Genomic DNA, 16,704 nt, shown 5'->3' with positions numbered 1-16,704 from the left:
TACTCTCGATTCGCTCAGAAAGAAAGAAGTTTGATGACACTCACACTCGTGTTTACACTTCTTAGTTCAGCTTTTACCTCCCCTTGAATGCGCTCACGCTCTCTTTCCTTTTACCTCTCTTAACTTTTCTTGTAATTTCATAAGCAGATTCATTAAGGCTTAGTCCTTGGTCTAGGTGGTCGGTTCGAAAGGGGTTACAAGAGATTGATATATTCGGTTTAGGGTTAAAAAGTGTGGTGTGTATGAGATTAGAACAGCAGATGGATCGGGAACTATATCAGATCAAGGCTTGACGATCAAATAACAATTGAATTGCATAAATCACTTCTTTTTTTTTACAATTTTTTTTCAAATTTTTTTTAACTTGTATAATTTTTTTTCTTACTATATCAGCAAACTAAATACAATAGAAACACTTTTGTACAGGATTTTTTTTCTTCGGCTGCGTAGATTTTTGTTTTTATAGTAACAACAACAAACTAATCAAAATGAGAAAACTTCAGTATACAAAAATTTTTTTCTATACTCTTTTTTTTTATTATTATTTTTTGAATACTAACTTTTGTACACTTGGACTAGCCCGGGAATGATTTCGTCGCACGAACTTCTCATTTTAGTAGCTCTAATACCAGATGATACGATCCGTCTCGGGAGAGTCGAGTCGTATTCGTAGTTGCCTGATCATCGACAAGAAGTTACGTAAAGTTTAGTTAAAGGAGTTGGATAGTTGAAGAAAGGCTAAGATAGAAAGAGGGGTTCGAACGAAATGGTAGGAATGAAATGGTATGAACGAAGGGATATGAACAAATTGGTCGATTTAGGTTCGATTTGGTAAAGAAGAAATGGGTTTAAAAGAAATATGGATAGAACAAAAAATGCAAACAAGAACCATTACCGATATGGTATCGACCCGTTGTTTATAGGCCCTTTGAGTTCGGTTTAGGTTTGGTGAAGGAGACCTCGACCCACTATTTAACAAGATAGGAACCTCAGTATGTTGAACGCCACACTAAAGATAGTGATAAGTTCAGGTTCGACAAAGAACACGGTTGACACAACTAGAACGCTAGGAACGCCAATCGAATCTTTGAACGAAATATAAGAAAAGTTTGCCTCACAATTTCGGTAGCATAACATTAACGAAAGTTTCAAAAGTCCTTTTACATGGAAATTGAACAAGTATTTATAGGCCTAATGTCTAGGTAGTCGAATGGCCTTTCATACTTACAATTTAATTAAAAGAAAATTCTAGAAAAATAACTCTTAATGTGCATGACTAGATTCGGCTATGGGAATGATGGATGAATGCATCTTCATGCTTAAGTAAACACAAAATGAATGCATGATGTCCAATGGTCACTTGTAAGGTTCGGGTTAAATGAAGCAATGTTTAGCCAAAAATTATGAATTAATTAGGATACTCCAAGGGCCAACATATGTATGAAAACCGAATGTTGAAGAGTCTTCCAATGTAAACAAGGTGAACCGAATAGTCTTGCTATGTGAACATAGGTGTGAAACGAATTAAGAAGAGTCATGGGGGAGCTAATCGGCCAAGCTATCTTCATGCATGTGTGAATGTCCTTTGGCCAAATGGTCACCTTGAAGAATGAAGAGATAGCACACCATACATGTATGGAAACATTCATGAACCTTGAAGACATTGAATATGGTCATACATGCACTTAGCCGAACATGCACCTAAGAGATTCAAGTCCCCCAACCGTCCATGCACCTTTCAAAATTCATGCTTGCTTTTAATCTCCATATGTCCATTGCGTTCCTACAAGAAATGTGAACAGAATTAATTCAAGCTAATGTGAACACAAATATCAACATTAAATTCGGTTATGACAAATTTATTTATCATCAATAAACACTTTTAAGACATACTTAATATAACTAATGTGAACTAAATTTAATATGTAGGATATTAATTAACTAATTATTGAACTTATTAAATAAAAAGTCAATAGTAGTCAAATGAATTCAAAGTGAACTCCACGAGTTAATGTTTAATTCATGAGCTAAACCCGAGCGGGGCTTAAACTCGTAAGCTGATAATGAGCTGGATCCGAGCTAATGAGCTGGTGTGGAGCTACATGGGAGCTAACTTGAGCTGAAGGTGAGCTTGGTGAGCTGAACTGAACTTGTAGAAAAGTTCGGCATGGATTCCCAAGATTGCCACCAGCTAGTTCGATAGGTCTAGCATTGACATCATCCCACACTTGCTGAACTAAAGCTATAACAGCTTCTTTAAATTGTTTTGCACGAGCCCTTGTGATCGGCCCTTGAGGTAGCACCATCGGATCTCGGCTTAGACTTGACTTATGGGAAGGTGTGATCGTATCAATTCTCCTTCAAGGTCAAATCAGCTCAATTTAGCTCTGCTCATTTTATTTATTTTTTTCATTTAATTTGCTAGAATAAAATCATTTAATTTGTTGTTAGCTAAATTAGTTAATTAGGTCTTAATAATTAATTTGTCATAATCTGGACTTTATAAATAGGTATAATGGTGTCTTAAACTAGCTTAATTTATTAGCTAATTAAGTTGTCAAGTTTAAGACCGATTTTAAATGAGCTACTCATTAAATTTGCCCAGCTGATTTTTGCTATTAAATTTATCTAAGTTCCAGCCGATTTAATACATGTCTTAACATTGCATAATTAATTTGTCTTAGCTACTACAAGTTTTAAATGTGTCTTGAGCAGCCAAAAATTAATGTTTCTAAATTAATTAATGTGCTGAATTAATTTGTGTGTGCAGGTGCAAAGCATGGGACGACATTTAAACAAATTAAAGTTGCTGAATTGGTTTTCCCAAAAGCCATGATGGTTCGGTCAATGCAACATTCACCATCAGCTGATGGTTACTCTCCCCAACGTGGCTACTCAATTTTCGAAGCTGGTATTCAAGACTTTCACACCCACAACCATGCGTTCACATTGAGGGGCTGTCCATTGATTTGCTTTCACACTTTATGGCCGGCCAACTACTCAAAGAGCTCATTTAAGTGCTAAGACCATTAAACTCTTCAAAGCATTAGCTTAATTAAGCTCCCAAGTTCCAATGCCGAATTTAAATATGCATTTCAGCTCCCAAAACTTGCCATTAATTCCAGCTGAACAAATGCTTCTAGAATGCCGTCCAATGAGTTCTCCAAAGCCAAGAAGCTTCAAGGAAACTTCCTAAAAAAATCTGGAATTTTCTAGCTTAATTAGGAAGAAAACAAAAGGTTAATTAGCTACCTAAAATGGCTATTCGGCTAGCCTTTGCAACAGCTATAAATAGTTTGTTTATTTCTTGTAAAGGGACTTTTTGCCAAATTTTATATAGCCGAACTTTTGTTCTTGTAAGAATTTCTTCTCTAAGTCTCGTTTAAGATTTTCGTTGGCTTATCTACCTAGTAGTGGCGTCAACCTAATTCTATCGCGAAACCGAACTTATCACTAGTGTTAGTGTGGTGTTCAAAACCCTTTATACCAAGGTTCCTATCTGCCTAGATAGTGGGTCGAGGTCCATTTCGTTTCAACCATCCCTTTTTAAGAACTAATAAGTCTTGGGTCAATATTTGCTAATATCGATTCAACTTGTTCTTAGGACCAACCATACCATATTTCATCCATTTCCCAAATATTCCAATTCAACCGAATTTCATTTCTTTCCCGAACCATAAACAACTTACCAACTATCCCAACTTTTTTCTTTCTTAAACCTAAACTTAATTACCATTCTCGAACCTAAAATTTGACACCCAAGTCTCTTTCAAACCCGGAATCACTTCTTCATTCCATACTCATCAACTGCTTCTCGTAGACGATTGGGCAATCTACATACAACTCCACTCAAGACGAGGCAAGCTCGTATCACTTATCTCATGAATCAATAAATAATCCTAGGAACTAGATTAATTAAGAGCAACACTTATTAAAAGAACTAAGATGAGTTTAATAAAGTCCAACAACTCATTTATTAAACTAAGATGCTTAAATGCATGGTTTAAAATGCAAACTAAATGAACAAATGAGTTACTTAATGCAAGACTTAATTTAATGAAGCTGATTTAAACTAACATGGGAGTTACATAATGCATGACTTTATTAAATGCAAAACACATAATGCATGTCATAATTAAAATATATATTTAATAAACAAGACATAATTAAAGACTAAAGTAACTAAAATAAATCAAGTCCTTATTCCAACAACATAAATGAAATTAAAAGTCAATTAAAAGTCTCATTTTTCCCTTAGACCCCCTCGAGTTTAGGCAAATCTCAATGTCGTCAAAGTGTATCCAAACATGATGTGACCGGGTTTGCATCAAAAGCATTCATCATTATAAGACCATTGGTGGCCGAATGGGATAGAGTGGCTCACAAAGACCTGATTCACACACACAACTTGGAAAGACAAAGTATTAGTCACATGTCCTTCCTTTTTTTGGATAGGCCATTTCAAAGTATCAACAACGAAATAAAGAAGAAGATTAGGGACACACCGAATTAAGAACATACAATCTCGCTCCAGTTTCTTAATCCAAACTTGGGCAAATAAACCAATGCCGAGATCAAAAATAAAAGTGGGTTTCACCTTATCATGACGAAGCAAGAAATTCATAAATGACAACCAACCAGAATCACAAGTCCTTTGAAAATTATTACCTCGGAAAACAACATTGTAGGACTCAAATCCTTTGTACAATGATATGGAATAATATTCATCGGATTAAAGATAAAATTTTCTAGGACCATTTCTCACTGACTTATATATTTCTTTACTGGCAACATGGTAGGAAAACAAAATAAATTAAAGTTATAAGCATGCACATCATGTAAACAACTCTTCATGCCTCCATTTACAACAAAATCCATAATCTGAGAGTAATAGTTAACCAAAGCAGAATAAGGAGGTCTTTTGAAAGCTATGTCACTAGCAACTTCGATTGTCGTAATTCAAAAACATCGATGAGTCTTACCTTTTCATGATGAGTCAATAATTTTATAACCAACAACATAGATTGAACAAGGAACAATTTTAAGTTATAATCAGAATCTTTAAATTTCATTTCCTTAGTCATAGTCCAAGCATCAAACAAACATAAATTGGTCGAACAAAATTTAGGATGCTTGATTTTCCCACATATTGAATCAAAATGACAAATTCCAGGTTTGAACACACGAGCTTGGTCACTCGATTCAATATGCAATAAGAGTTTCTTGATTCCAATGTCCCACGTATGTTATTTAAAGATGATGTGGTCAAGCGATCATTCAAACAATTATAAAACTCAAAGTCTCACTCGATCAAACTGACACAGGCATGCAGAATTTACACAACAAAGCAGAAACGATGCACCACCATCACAATCAAATGAGCAAGGCATTTTACTCATCAATAGTTTATCACACAAGCTGATGTAAGCATGCCCGGGGGCATCCACAACTATGAACCAAGATCCTCTCAAGCTTCCAAAAGGCCCCATGACTCGAGCACATTCCAAGCGACTTCAAGAATCTTTAACAGCTTTGTTGACTCAAATTTGGAATGAAACAAAGCCCCTTGTCGTTGGAGAAGCTATGGACAACTCTTTAAAGGCTCATTTGATATGAACCGCCTCGGGGAGAGTCGAGTCGTATGCGAGTTTGCCCAATCGTCTACTAGAAAGTATCGTTCGGTTTGTTCAAAAGATGTTTCTAAATAAATTATGCGGAAGCTATTCAAGGGGTTCAAATGAAGGGTTTAAAATATGAATATTAAGGTTCGGTTTAAAGTAAATGAAAGAATGGAAAGAAGGAACTCAAAAGCAAGCACGAACCAATATTAGAAAATATCGACCCAAATGCTTATAGGCTTTCAAGGCAAAAATGAAAATGATAGAACCTCGACCCACTACTTAACAAAGTAGGAACCTCGGTATATGGGTGAACGAAACAGGGTTGACGCCACTACTAGGTAGATAAGTCAACGAAGTCTCAAACAAAGTTTAGAGAAGAAAATTCTCACAAGATTAAATTCAATAAAAATTTTGGCAAAAAATTTCGTACAACTGAAAGAAAACAAATACTTATAGGCACATAGATGACCATTCAAATTCAGCATCTAGGTGTTCACACAATAATAAAAGCGTTCACACTAATGTATTAAAATAGTTCATAAATTTGGCAGATTCATGAACTAGTTGAATGGACACTTTCTTCCCCCTAAGTGTGTGCATGAATGCTTAATCATAAAGAAAGGCTTCAAGTGACTTGTATGTGCACCAAAGGTTGCATTCATCTCCTTGGGACGTTCATGCACTTGTATGGAACATGTATCCTCATAATTAAACTCTTTAATAGCATGTAGGTTCATTAATGGCAGCATGAACCTAGTAAATTCGTTCTCCCCTTTGTGTGTGCACTTAATTCAATCAATGTGTTGAATTATTGAGTTAATTCCTTCCCTTGGACGTTCTTGAACCCATCCATGCATGTGTAGTAGCCTATAGGTCAATTCAAAGTGTGAACATGTTCAAGGAGCTCTATGGTCAACATAGAATTAGTTAGCGCTACTTCTTGGCGAATAAGTGCCTTGGAAAGTTAGGAGACAGCCACCATACATGCACTTAAGCCATTCATGCATTCTATGATCCCATGCATTTGATCCATTCATGGACTAGCCTTTAATGTCCATACATGCATTCGACACATGCATGAATTTGTAGAAACATTGCATCTAGCCGTACATGCACCAGCATTTAATACTTCTTCATTCATGAGTGTCGAATGCCCAAAAGAGATGGTTCTTCATCCATACATTGTACCGTCCAAAGGGATGTACCTACATGAAATAAACAAGTCATTAAGATATCGATGAACACTCATAAATTGGCATGATGTGAACACATTAATGTCATGCATTAATTCACTATGTGAACATAATCAATTTATGTAATGACTATGACATATTAATAAAAAATATTAATATAAGACAAGTTTAATGCTTAAATAAATATGTGCAAATTTTTATTTAATGCATTAAAGACAAAACCGAGTTTAAACTAAAATGAGCTAAGCTTTAGCTCGTGAGCTAAAGTTGAGCTGAGGCTAAACTCCTAAGCTGAAGTTGAGCTAAGGTTTAGCTCGTGAGTTGAAAGTGAGCTCAGTTTAGCTCAGACAAGATGGATTGAGCTTGAATAAGCTGGATTTGAGCTGGACGGAGCTTGTGGAGCTGGACACAAGCTAGGATTAGCTTGCCAACATGTCATTGCTCGGCTTGATAGACTTGCTATATAAAGTTTGCGGGGCGTGCTCATATCACGTGTAAGTGGCTGGGGAGAGCCAAGGTTTGATTCTCTATGGTGGAAAATGTGATGTTATTTTTATGCCTTGAGCATGTAGAAGTTTGAAGCCGAATGGAACTCTGTTGGAGAGAGTTTGAATCAGTTAAACACATGGATTAAGGAGTGATAAGGGGAGAGATTTTAGGGATTTGAAAGAGGGATTAAAATTGGCCGAATAGGGGGGATTAGGGAGGAGAAATCGGCTAGGGGGATTTTGAGGGTTGTATTTCGGCATTAGGCTATAGTTGTGCCAATTTTCCTCTGTTTGAGCACCATAGAACCATTCTTTTCTTTTTATTTTCTTCTTTAACCGAAACTGTCACCCTTCCCATTCATCTTTCTTTCTTTTCTTTTTTCGAAACCAGTCCACTATTCCCTTTCGCTTCATCTACTACTCCCTTTCTTATCTTCACTCTTGCCGAAAAGCCATAAAAGCTGAAACCTGTGAAGCTTGGTTGTGCCGATTCCATTGTAGACCAGCAACCTTCTTTTCCCTTCACTTTTTGGTGGCCAATTCCTTCATCAGCTAAGCTTTAATCGGTTCAAAAAGGAAGACAGTGGTAAGTATTCATACTTCAATCGATTCAGTAGTATAACGGTTGACAAAAGCCGAAACCCCTATAGTTTAGGGAGGTTGTCGATTTGAGATATAGGCCTTACTAGGCTTGTTCATTTGATTTTTATGGTTTGTATAGTGGAATAGATAATGTTGGAGGAGCAGCAAGGCTTGGAGTGTCAGTGCTGGATAAGCTTGAATCATATCGTCAGACCCTGTGAAGGTAAGTGAACTATGGCCATTAAGGGTTCTTTGGCCGATTTTGGTAAGGTAAAGATGTGGGTTTGATTAGCATGAACTGTAGATTAAGAATGGTGGTGAATAATTGTAGGTTTTCATGGGAGACTTCATTGGTGAACGTCACAAAACAGGTGTGTAACGAACCCTCTCTCGTAGCTTAAATCGATATATGCTAAAAAGCCGAAATGACAAAATTCTGGCATTTCAAGGACTCGTGAGCATGCGAACGCTCATAAGTTAGTTAGATTCGCTAAGTCTGATGATCGGGATCGTTGGAATAGGTAAGGGCATGATTTTTTGCATCACGGTAAGTTGGGCCTCGAGGGGCTAAAATCGAGCCCAATGGGCTTTCGGGTCCATTTGGGCAAGTTTGGTAGAAAATGAAATCCAGATAAATTGCACCTTAAGACAGTTAATACCGTTATGGAATATAGGCTAAATGGGCCTAGATGACTAGTTCGGCCATACAGGGCCCATTAGGGGTTTTTGGCCCAATGACTCGGTTATGCTAGAATGGGCTAGAATCACTGTTTAAACACTTGAAATTGTTGATAATTAATAATGAACATGGAAAACCCTAATAATTGATAAAATAATAAAGTAACCCCTATAACGTGAAAATGACCATTTTGCCCCTAGGTAAAAATAACCATTATACCTCTAGGGATATGTTTTAATTAAGATGCATGTGATACTGTTTTATACATGATATGCCATGATATGCACAGATATGTCATTATATATTCATATATGCATGGGTTGGGTTTTATATGAATGGAGGAAGTGCAAAAGGGCTTTGCCCCAGTTTACCGAAAAGGGCTTTGCCCCAGTTTATCAAAAAGGGCTTTGCCCTAGTTATTAAAAGAGGCTAGGCCTCCAGTTATATGATAAAGCAGCTATGCTACCAGTGGAGAGTTTGGTTGGGTGGGTTGAGTTATTCCCCACATGGAGAGCTTGGTTAATACGGGTGGAGAGTAGCGGATGGTGGGTTGAGTAGTCTCCCCAAATGGGCTTGCATATGTTCATTGATATTGCATGTGTTATTGAAATGGGCCTATGGGCCATACCGTTTACAGTAAAGGCTTCGACCTAGTGATATGAATTATGAAAAGGCTTCGGCCCAGTAACCGTTTAACTAAACGCTTCGGCCCAGTATATGTTGAGACTGAATTTGGGCTTAGGCCTAGTATGCTGATATTGGTTTGGGCTCTGAAGGGGCTTGTTGCACACTGAGTTTCCAAACTCACCCCCTTCCTTAACCTTGCAGGTGAGCCTTGATGTGGGGACTTGGAGCTGGAGGGGATTCAGAGTGGCCACGGTGATCGCTTTTGGACTTTAAATAAGTAACTGGTTTTCTCTAGTTTATCTTAAATACTATTTATTTTTGGGTTGTAATAAGGCCATTTTAACTGTTTTTCTGGGATTATTTTATTTTTAATAACTCTAAATATTTCTGATAATAATTCAAATGGGCTAGACTTAGGGCGCGTTTTCAAAATGATACTCATTTTCAAAATAACGCAACGACACGATTAATCGATTTTTCAAAGATGTCTACTCAAATAAATTTCAACTCGCTATATCAAAGTGTGGCAATGGTTGTGGGCATGTCTAGGATTGGATCCAATCGAAGAGCTTGGTACTTAAGCAGCCTTCATGGCTCACCTCCTCTGTTTTTGGATACCTACCTGGTGCATAGCTTCCATTCACTTGGTTAAGCTTAACAAAAGACGATTTATTAGAACACTAAAACGAAACGTGGGTTTTTAACTTCAATGTGGCACGTCAGATTCGGCCATAATGTCTGGGCCGGGTTTGGGGTGTTACAAACAGAACCATACAAAACTAATTATTTATGATTTTGGCGCATTACAGTTCTACCCTTCTAAAAGAAAATTTTGGCCTCAAAAGTTACCTGGTCAAAATAGATGAGGGTACTGTTGTCGCATCGCCTCTTCAGGTTCCCACATGGCCTCCTCTGAGCTATGATTGCGCCGACGCACTTTAACCAGTGGAATCGACTTTTTCCTCATAACTTTCACATCACGATCTAAAATTTGAACTAGCTCTTCCTCGAAAGTCAGATCCGGCGTAACCTCAACCTCCTCAATCGAAATAACATGCGTGGGATCAGAGCAGTAGAGCCTCAACATAGAGACGTGGAACACATCATGAATCCAGTCCAACTCTGGAGATAACTCAAGTTGATAGGCAACCGGTCTCACATGCTTTAGTATGTGGTAGGGCCAAATGAACCTAGGGCTCAACTTGCCTTTCCGTCCAATTCTCAGTACCTTCTTCCATGGCGAGACCTTGAGGAAAATGAAATCCCCCAAAGAATACTCAATCTTCTTACGCTTCAGATCTGCATCGACTTCTGTCTGTCTGATGCCGCCTTCAGTCAATCCCGAATTAGTCTAACTTTAGCCTCAGTATCAAGAACTAATTCAGGGCCCAGAACATGCCTCTCGCCCAACTCAATCCAACATAAAGGAGTACGACACCTATGACCATATAATGCCTCGTACGGTACCATCTGTATGTTATACTGGTAGATATTGTTATACACAAACTCTGCTGAGAACAAGTAATCCTCCCAACTACCTTTGAAATCAATTATACAACTTTGTAACATGTCCTCCAGTATCTGAATCACCCTCTCTGACTGACCATCTGTCTGAGGATGAAATGGAATACTGAAGTCCAACCTTGTACCCAATGCCTAGTGTAACTTCTTCTAAAACCGAGATGTGAAGTGAGGATCTCTATCAGATATTATGGAAACTGGTACCCCATGTAGTCTCACTATCTCAACCACATACAGTATAGCCAACTTCTTCAAAGAGTAATCAATACGAACTGGAATGAAATGGGTAGACTTGGTCAATCGATCTACGATGACCCATACCAAATCCTTCTTAGTAGGCTTTAAGGGCATCCCACTAACGAAATCCATAGTCACTCTTTCCCACTTCCAAAGTAGAATCTTAACTGGCTAAAGCAACCTTGAAGGTAACTGATGTTCAGCCTTAACTTGCTAGCAAGTCAAACATTTACTCACAAAATCAGTAACTTCACACTTAAGACCTGGCCACCAAAGCAACTCACGAAGGTCTCGGTATGTAACACCCCCTACTTGTGTCTGAGCCGGGAGAGGATATGAGGCATTAACGGACTTAAACGCAAACAATCATGCAAACTGAGCCATAAAATTTCATTTATATTTTAAAACATTCAATCACATGCACATAGTCCCTTATTTGGGTTTTCAAAACCCAAAACATACTTTAGAAAGGGTTCGAGACTAAACTAAGAACTTCGAAAGCTCTGGGAAAAACATAGAAATTTTTCTCATGAAACAGGGTCGCACACCCGTGTGCCATCAGGCCATGTCCCTCACACGGTTGAGACACACGGCCGTGTCTCATCCCGTGTAGTTAACTCTTAGGCTATTTTCCAAGCCTTTTTGTTACCCTTACATGCACACACGTATACATGGATCCAATGGCATTCAACATCCTCAATTATGATACAAACATATCATTTACCTATCAACATGCATGTGTTACACATTTCCACATTAAGCCAAGACTAGTCATACCATAGTTATCTTTGTGCCAATTTATTTCAACTTATCATCAAACTTCCATGTTCAAAGCATTATTATTATCTCCATATTACACATTTAATTAATGGTCATAAAACATGCATTCAACACACATGACATATTGCCAACCATGCATGACAAACAAACATAATCATATTTTCACATCATAAGCAATAAATCATAACTTGACTAGCTATACTTACAAGCCATAATCAATATGAGCCACATCTAATGGCCATATACAATAGCTCAAAATAGGCCAATACATTTGGAAAATCATAATAACACATGTCATAGAACTAGGTCCCTATACATGCCACTCACTTGATAATTCTAACATATCTAACAATATTCTGAAGGTATTGGCTTGATAGTGTGATGCTGCCTCCGACGATCTCCAACCCCGAGATGACCTGACAACACTAAAAGAAATGAAAAGGAGGGAGTAAGCTTAAAGCTTAGTAAGTCTATATGAAAATAATAAGCAAATTATCAACATGATTCCATGGAAATATAATCACAATTACACTTTTACTTATTTTCTAGTCATGTTGCTTTCTCGAGTTATAGTTACTAAATTATTTATATCTAGAGCTACAGACATCCAAATTAAGATCTGTAAATTTTATCTGAAACTAGACTCACATATATTTTTACCAAAAAAATTTCAAGAATTTTTGATTTAGCCAATAAGTACAGTTTATTCTTTAAATTTACCCTTGTTTTGCTGCTTGACAGCTTCGACCTTTCTTTACTAAACATTGATTATCTCACAGTATGTGTTTTGATTAATGTTTCTATCAGTTTATCTTAAAAATAGACTCATTAATTATTTTAAGCATATAAAATTATAACTCATAATTATTTTTTACAATATTTAATGATATTTTCAAGTCAAAATAGGGGATTCCGAAATCATTTAGACCCTGTCTATCAAAAATTTAAATATCTCATAATATGAAATTATTTTACTTACACCGTTTCCTTTATATGAAAATAGACTAAAAATTATTTAATTTCATATCTTATTCAATCTCTAATTCGATTTTCACGATTTTTGGTGATTTTTCAAAGTTATACAACTACTGCTGTCCAAAACTGTTTTATTACAAATTTCACTTTTACATAATTTCACTTACTCCATTCCATCTTACCGAAAGTTCACTCAACAATCGAGCACATTGCTCATAAATTTCCACAAACATATACCTGCACTTATTCATCACATGGTCATGTTCACATGTATTTTCACTTAGTCAATTTCTCGTTGAACTCATTGGCACGTGATATTCGTGATAGGATTTAAATATTTATAATGAATCATTTTTGAAACTAACTATTATCACGATGAAGGCAAGTGTACATATTGAACAGTAGTATAGCTTTAGCAAGACCAGATTATCGATCCCAAAGGAACTAAAAGTACTAGTATTAACTTTCTTTTTATTATCTAGCCTAACAAAATAAAAGGGTTTTGTTTATCTAACTAATTAACTAAACTAAGAAATCATAGAAAAGAAATTTGGGGAAAATACTTTTTGGAAAACTCGGTTGATTAAGAAAATACCTAAGGAAAAATCTACCTAGACTTCACTTGTTATTTGACTCTAAATTGGACGATTTATTCATTCAACTTGTTCCGTAGAGATCCCTAAGTTATATTATTATCTCTCTCGAGACTAAAAACATCTAACTGTAGTTTGAATAATTGAAATCTCTTTCTAATTAATGCCATAGGGTTGCATTAACTCGATCTATAGATCCCTTTATTATGTTTCACCCTAATCCAGCAAAGTCTTGTCACCCTATCTCTAGGCGCGCAACCAACTCCGCTTAATTATGAAAAATTTACTCTTAGACAGGGTCTATTCCTCCTCGGAATAAGAGCTTAACTTGAATCAATATCCTGAAATATCAAAACAAGAAATAAGAACACATAATTAAGAACAAGTCAAATATTTATCATACAATGCAGATAATAATAACAAGATTCCTCTTAGGTTTCATCCCTCTTAGGTATTAAGGGGTTTTAGTTCATAACTAAAAAGGTAAACATCTCAGAAGAATAATGAATACAAAACATAAAGAAAAACCCAAAACTCCTGAAGGGAAATTGAGGGGAGATCTTTAGTCTTGATGATGAATTCGGCTTCTGAGATGGATCAATCAACTTTTCTTGAGTAGTTCCCTGCTTCCTTCTCTGTGCATCCCCTTTTCTCCTCTTATAAGGTGTATTTATAGGCTTTGGAATGCCTAAGACCCCTCAAAATTGGCCTTTTTTGAATTGGACTAAACTTGGGCTCGGCAGAGACACGCTCTTGTGACACGCCCGTGTGCGATTACTTTAGGTCGTGGTCAAGCCTGGTAAATAGGCACGAGCGTGTGGTCTACCCGTGTGAGTTGTGCTTCGATTCTGCCAAATTGACACTGTCGTGTGGTCTACCCGTGTGAGGAAGTCCAGGCCGTGTTGATTTTGTATGTTGGCCTATTTTCTCCATTTTTGGCCCGTTTCTCGTTCCTTTCACTCTCCTATGCTCACCTAAGTATAAAACATGAAATTAAGGCATTAGGAGCATTGAATTCACCAATTTAAGGAAAAATCATCCATAAAATGTGCTAAGGACGGGATAGAAATATGTATGAATTATGGTTTATCAAATACCCCCGCACTTAAGCACTTGCTTGTCCTCAAGCAAAATCCTCAACTCATAATCAAAATAAATTCTTCTTAACTTATAATTCCTATTAATAATATCTCAAAATAATCCATAAGTAATCATATATATTTGACTGAAAGAACATCAAAGTTTCAAACATTCCAAGTTGAGTATTTTATCATGAAAGCATAGGTGTCTCCCCTCATCTAAGTAATTACCTTCGACTCAAAATGTCATAGATTTTCAAATCCTCACTAAAGATTCACTCAAATCATTCGAGGTGTTTAAGGATAATACATGAAGCACTCAATAGTCAATAATGAAAAGTCATTATTACCATATGCTTGCATGAAAATCAACTCTCCACCACTATATATTAAGATGAACATCAATCAAAAGGTTTTTAAAGGGTTGTAACGTGGCTTTGGTTAGGGGGTGTGGTCACAACCTGAAAGAAAATGTTAGAATCAAGATTGAATTGAAAAATTGCCTAACTAGAAAATGAAATTAAACATCAATTGAGTACAAGTGAGCTTCTTCTCAGAAGATGAAATTTAGATACTGCAGCTCAACAATACCAAATTACTACTAATATGTAAGTATAAATTTTTTTTTAAGAACAAGTCAAATACATAGAAGAGTAAAACAAAGCTAAGCAATTAGTTCAAATCAAATCTCAACAAAAATAGGGATCAAATTAGGGGATTTCAACAATAATGGTTTATGGGTTAATATTGAGGGTAAATCAATTAATGGTTTGTTAGGCTCAAAGGGGCTCACTAAAGGTTAATTATGAAGGTAGGCTTTTGTGGAGTGAGTGGGTTAAACCTAAGTGCCTTTATCATTTTGACATATCAACTCAAATGGTGTGGTCTTGACATGCTTGATCAAGCAAGTTCTAGAATAACAATTCAATACTGACACACTCAAAGCAACAATAAAAGTGAGAATGAAAGAAATGATAAATGCTCTAAAGGCTCAAAATCTCACAAAAATTTTTGCTTTTTGGTGTTTAAACCTGTGAATTTCAACTCAAGATAATACCTAAACTTGGGAAAAACAACCTAAAAGTTTTTAATTCTTTCCCTAATGTCTTAAAGTTTAAACAATCAATGCATAAATGCCTATGTTTTAATTCAAGACATATCAATAAAAATCATAAATTAATTAAATTCATTCTAATAGTGATATAAATGATTTACATGAGAATAAGACACAATTCAGGGATTTTTAATGATGATATAAAAGACCCCCCACACTTAAGATATACATTGCCCTCAATGTACAAAGATAGATATAATGAAAAAGATACATTTATAATCATAAGATAGGGAGAGAAGTGAAACTTCTTGAATGATGAATGAATTCCTTGAACTAGAGTTTTGGAGGATAATCAGCGTGAGAGTGTAGGAGGATACTCCGGTGGTGGTAGAGGTTCATTAGTCCATAAGCCCTGCACCAAAAGAATATTATATCTGGTGGTAGCTATGGTTGTGGTCGAGTAGGACATGGTAGTCGTGGAGAATCTTTCCCAGGGCAGTTTTTAGTTTCTATGTGAGGATGAGCTTTGGAGCTCTTTCGGACTGTGATAAAATCAGGAACTCTTTACGAGGTATACTGAAGCATAATTACTTGTAGTGAAATAGCCGAAGAATAAAAATTGTAAAAACTCAGGATAAAATAGTATTAAAAGGAAATAAAAAATAATTTCAAAATATAGAGATAAAAATAAAATAAAATAAATAATAGGTGTTTATAGAGAAATTGGGGTACACGGCTGTGGGGCACGCTCGTGTGCTCTAATCTCAGCCCGTGCGTTTCGTAATTTTTGAAATTAGGCGCATTGGTGTACACAGCCATGTTGCACGACCGTATCGATCTCCGTTCGCTTCTCCCACGCCTGTGTATGTAAGCGCACGCTTGTGTTATTTTGGTAGTTTCGCCCACGGCCATGTCACACGGCCGTGGATACTTATCACATCCCGTGTTGGGGAAGAAATTTTTGCCCTGTCCGTGTTGCATCTCGTGGTTTGTGCACGGCCTACGGCACGCCCGTGTGCCCGGCCGTGTGGTTCTGAAAAGCCTGTGTTCAATGATTTGGTTAGTATGTTAGATTTTAAAAACTAAAATTTAAAGAAAGTAATATTGTTGTGCTTTGGTTACCTCCCGAGAAGCGCTTATTTAAACTCTAAGCTAGACTTAGCTCTCTGGTGAATGGTCATGGTGGTTCGAGGAGTTTATACTACTCATTCCTGCTATGAATTTTATCAACATAAGGTTTAAGACGAGTACTATTTACCTTGAACGTGCCGAATT

Source organism: Gossypium arboreum, chromosome 7 (assembly GCF_025698485.1).
Source record: "Gossypium arboreum isolate Shixiya-1 chromosome 7, ASM2569848v2, whole genome shotgun sequence".
Taxonomy (NCBI): domain Eukaryota; kingdom Viridiplantae; phylum Streptophyta; class Magnoliopsida; order Malvales; family Malvaceae; genus Gossypium; species Gossypium arboreum.
This window is presented reverse-complemented; position numbering follows the sequence as displayed.